The sequence below is a fragment of the Agelaius tricolor genome, unplaced genomic scaffold, assembly GCF_023055355.1.
Source record: "Agelaius tricolor isolate 1412-34295 unplaced genomic scaffold, bAgeTri1.0.p SCAF_8, whole genome shotgun sequence".
NCBI classification, from domain to species: Eukaryota; Metazoa; Chordata; class Aves; order Passeriformes; family Icteridae; genus Agelaius; species Agelaius tricolor.
The window spans coordinates 42,551,173-42,556,259 of NW_027269268.1; positions in this window are offsets into that span (position 1 = coordinate 42,551,173).

Consider the following 5,087-nt stretch of genomic DNA (forward strand, 5'->3'; position numbering starts at 1 on the left):
TACTCTCATGAGTGGTTCACAAGCGGCATGAAACTTACATTTTTGGTAAAGGAAATGAAAAATTAGGAAAAATATACAGCTGATCTAGTGGGAACAACTAAAAACTTTTCCCATTCTTCAACTGATTTGAAATGCCTTTATTAGATACTTAGCTAAGTAGAGAAAATTATATTTGTATTGCTATCCATGACTGAAAATCCCAATCCCTGATTTTGCAAAATTAAGACTATGAAAATGAAATATATTTGAGTTTGTTAGGGACATGGTCATTTGTATTTGTGCACCATTGATTAAGGTAGTCATTGTCTCAATTTCTGGTATATAAAAAATTACAATTTTGAAAGTATGTTCTAATAGCACTCTAATGATCACTTTGAGTAAAGTAAAGAGACAGCATAGTTTCAAATTCTGAAATAAATGCATTTAAATGCACTTATTTATAAATGTATTTAAATGCATTTATTTTACCTAAGACATAAGGTAAATTACTGATTTAACAGAACGCCATCAGTAGAGAAGTTTAAGTGGTTGTGTGATGATTGTCCAAATCTTATCAGCTGGAGACCTAAATTTCTTCTACTCTTTCTTTGAGAAGAAGAAAACACTTTAAACTATGTGGCAGGAGAGTAAAGCTACAAAAGAACTCCAAAGACAAGAAAAAGCAAATGGTTCTTCATGAAATGTGAAACTCAAATCAATGACAATGTAGTAGAAAAATGAGAGAGTTCAAAATAAGTTGGGGGACAAATTGCTTTGAGGTATAGAAATCTCACAGGGAAAGAGAAGGACCAGTAAATTGTTTCAGTAAATTGACATAGCAAGCTCTACTCCAGAAAAATCATAACCATGTTAAAAGTAGATCAAGGACACACGGAAGACTAGAGGCTAAGGATTCTATCACCTCTTTGGAAAATTATAAAAGATTGCAATGAATGCATTTTTTCTAATAGATATTATGCCCTCTGTGAAGATGAAAGTAGTTTTGGTTGTTTGTTTGTTTTGTATTTTTTGTATTTGTTTTGTTTTTTTTGGAGGGGTTTTTTTGGGTGGTTTTTATTTTTGTTTGGTTTTTTGTTTGTTTGTTTTGTTTTGTTTTGTTTCATTTTGTTTTTAAATTCTGATAGGACTAGTTCAGGAATTCTAACTAAGAATCACAAACCAAGACTGCTGAGTCAGAATTTATTAGGCAGACTGTGACTTATCACACTTCATCTTAGGTAACTAACATTTCAAAATTATCTGACCATAGCAATGTTGTATAACAGTGATGCAGGGATGTTCTGTTTGCCTGTACTGCTGGATATACATTCTCTGTTCAGTTATTTTCATAGCTAGTCTGAGACAGTAAAGCAACCAGGGTAGATTAACAGATCTACACCTCAGGGAATGTATTAAACTGGAATTGTATTCAGACCCATAATCAAGGACTGAGACCTCCTGCACTCTCATTTGAGTTAATTGTTTTGCCATGGCTTTCAAGAACAGAAGAATCAAGCCAATGAAAGATAGTGCTTATGCTTCATGCAACAATGCTTAGTTTATGTAAATTATGATGCATGGTTGGCAAGGCAGTGTTGTTACAATTAAGGAGACAAGATGGTTGGTCAAATATGGATTAAAGCTTAAGATCATGTGGTTGGTTATGTGTCATTCAAAAAGTAGCTCCTGCTGTTTGAACTGATTTGGAATTACTGTAGTCTGAATAATGTTAAATTGTGGATGGATATATATGAGTTTATCATGCCCTCAATATATCAGTTAGCCATTATCAGAACCATGACAAAAACCTGACAAATTTTTTATTAAAAAGACTCTCAAATTATTGCCCCCTCCCTTAATATATTTTTTAAAATATGCATATAGTGGTATATTTTAAAAGTAACTGGTTTGATTAAACAGGAACAGGGTGAAAAGAGTTTTCAGGATAATTTAAAACTTGGAAAAATTTGAGTTTAATGAATGAATACAGTCTCCTTGGAATGTAACAGAAGGACAGTCCCTTCATAATATTATTTTTTCTGCTTTGTATAAGAAGAGGTGTTCTAAAATCTGATGGATTATGCTCATTACCATTATAAACCTGCAGAACAATTAGTATCTCTGTTGTTTCATTTATACTTTTGAAAAACTTGGGGTTTACTTTGTTTGTGTGTATTTGGAGAGCAGATGGCTTCTTTGGTATTTAAAATGACAATAGGAGTATTGCTGCTGCTGGTAGAAACTGGAAAAGAATAAGAAATGGAGGTTTTGTACTTAATTGAAAGGTCACTCTCAGATTTTGCTTCTTGTTTGGTTTTTTGGCTGTTTTTAAAGAAGAGAAAAAACAAAGCAACATCTCCCAAAAGGTCTGATAAGCAACAAATAAACAAATGTTTATTCACTGTAAATATTTAACTTTATCATCTAAGTGTCTTTGGCTTGGTCAGGAAAGGGAATAAGGCACCTCAGCTCAGACTGCAGGAAGCTGAGCTGAAGCAGCTTATGGAGTGTACCCTCATCAGGTTTGCAGGTGACACCAAAGTGGAAGGATCACTGAACAGCAGCTATTCTGAAGGGTGTAGGAGACTGGGCAAATGGGCCAGCAGGAACCTCCTGAAATTCAGCAAGGATAAATACCAAGTCTTGCACTTGTGAAGGAAGGGACTCCTACAATGGTATAGGCTGGGGCTTTTCAGCAGCACTGCTGAGAAGAACTTGGGAGATGCTGGTAGGTGGGAAGCTGGGCATCAGCCTGCAGTGTGCTCTGGCAAAAAAGACCATGAACATCCAGGCCAACACTAGGAGATCCAGGAAAGTCATTGTCCTCCTCTGCACTGTACCTGTCAGATCACTTCTGGAGGCCTGTAACAAGTTTTGGGTGCAAGGAAAATGTTGATCAGCTGGTTTCCAGACACGGAATAGCATAGCTATTTGATAAAAATATTTCTATCCATTTCAGTAACATTTGTTGTGCCAGTAGCAAAGGAAATGATGAATTTTGGCATAAATGTGAAACTTCTGTGTTTGGTTTTGATGCTGTCATGTGCCAGTCCCACCAGTATTTTGTTAAACCAATAACTAAACTGAGAATGAATGGTATCTTATTTTTTTTATTTCTTGGCTGCCTAGGTGCTTTAGTCAGCACTCTGAACTATGGCTACTTTCTTCTTTCTGTAATTTGGAAACCATCTTGGTCAACAAGACCTGATTTCTATCTAGCAGAAATTCATTAAAGGCCGTTTTTCCTGAAAAAAGTTAAATTGTCTTTCAACATTTCTGCTGTGATAGCCTACAGTATATAGCTTTTTCCTATACTGAATTTTAGTTCTCTGCTCTCCCAGTATGAATTCAAACCTGTAGCCCTGGACATGTGAGTGAATAGGGAAGACAGAAAAATGTTCTCAGAGTTAAACCATGATTTAGTGAGGACTGGTTTGGGGGATTATGTTCAGTGTCATCTATTGAAGCTTTCCCCCTTATGCAGTATAATTCCAGAAACATTAGCAAGGAAAAGGAGCTAATGTGATTAGTTCAAAAATTTATCAAGGGAAAATGCTATTTTAGCCACAAAGGTAGCAGTTTAGGTAGGATTGTTTCCAGATAAGAAGACAAACAACAGGAAAAAGAAGACTACACATCCAGAAATCCACAGTGTCTCTGTTTAAGTGATGTTCTGTGCCCTTGGTCTTTCTTATTTCAAAGCTGAACACTTATTATTTGAGGGTTAGGATTTATTGCACCAAACTAATTTTTAGTACTAATGCAGCCTTGACAAATTGCACTTTTTATTTAGTTTAATTGCAATGTTTAAAAACTGGCTTATCAAGTAGTCTGTAGTAGATTTGTATATTAACTTATCTGATGACTGAAATGTTGTACTGTGTGAATAAGTTGCAAGTTTAATCAGAAGCTTTCAGAAAAAAATGTTCTAAACTGATAAATAACCATTCAGAAAACAGTTGTGATTTAAGAGTAAGTAAGGATAGGAGAAGGTTCTTGAACACAGGAGGTTAAAGAACCACTCAGAATAATAGTATCAGAAGTGAAAGGAGTGTATTGCTGAAGAGAAGGAGGCTGAGGTCTGCTGTTTCAACATCAGTATCAGCAGAGATTAAGCACTGAGGTATCATAGAGATATATGGAATTCTTTATAATTTCAAAACCTGTAGCAAATATGCTGCTCTTACTGCTAAAATCACTTTAAGAAGATTGTTTCATCTGGTCACAGACTGACCAAATATCTCCAAAAGCAATCAGTTTTACTGGATCACCTTAATGTATGTACAGAGAACTCTGCCCTTAGGCCTGGCTTGTAAAATTGGTTTGGGGACTTAAGAAGGTCTAAGATTTGTAAATGAAGAGAAAACTGTGTAACTGTGGCAAAGCTGAAGCATATTTTCATAGGATTACAAATTGGATCTGTGAATCCTTTAAAATCTACCTCACTGTATCCATTCCAGTGACTGGCATCTGTTAGGGAGAAATGTTTTTCACTGAGTTTCAGTCAACATGGTTTATCTATTTCATGCAAAAAACCCGTAAATCGAGAGTTTGTTGTACTTATTATTGCTGTAAAGAGTGTAGAATCCTAAATGCAGTCTGGCAGAGCTAATTTTTGTCCCTATGTTTTAATAGTTTTTAAATGACTGAGGATACCCAGTTCTATATATAGGACAAAGTTTAAAACAGGAATCTGGTATATTGTCTTTAAAAATCCTTTACAAGGGTGAGGCTTGGGATAAAATCATTATTAAATAGAAAGCAGCACTTGGAAACTGAGAATTAGGAAGAAGTCTTTTGTTTAGCAATTTCATTTTGAGAAGATCAGATCTAAAATAAAGTTTTAGACCAAAAATTTTTGCAGAAGCTCTGTGTTTCTGGTGCCTCCACAACCTCTTTATCCTTCTACACATGCAATAATAAACATTTGGTTCAAAAGGCCAGTTCTAAAGTGAGTAAGATAAGAGGAATAAACAAAATCACAGGTCTTTGCATGGATGCTGTTGCATACAACTTTTGATGACCCTAAAGTGGTCCAGCCTTGGATCTGAAGGGTCCAAACAGTGAAGAAGTGATCTTTGTTTGGCATCATAATTCAACATAATTAA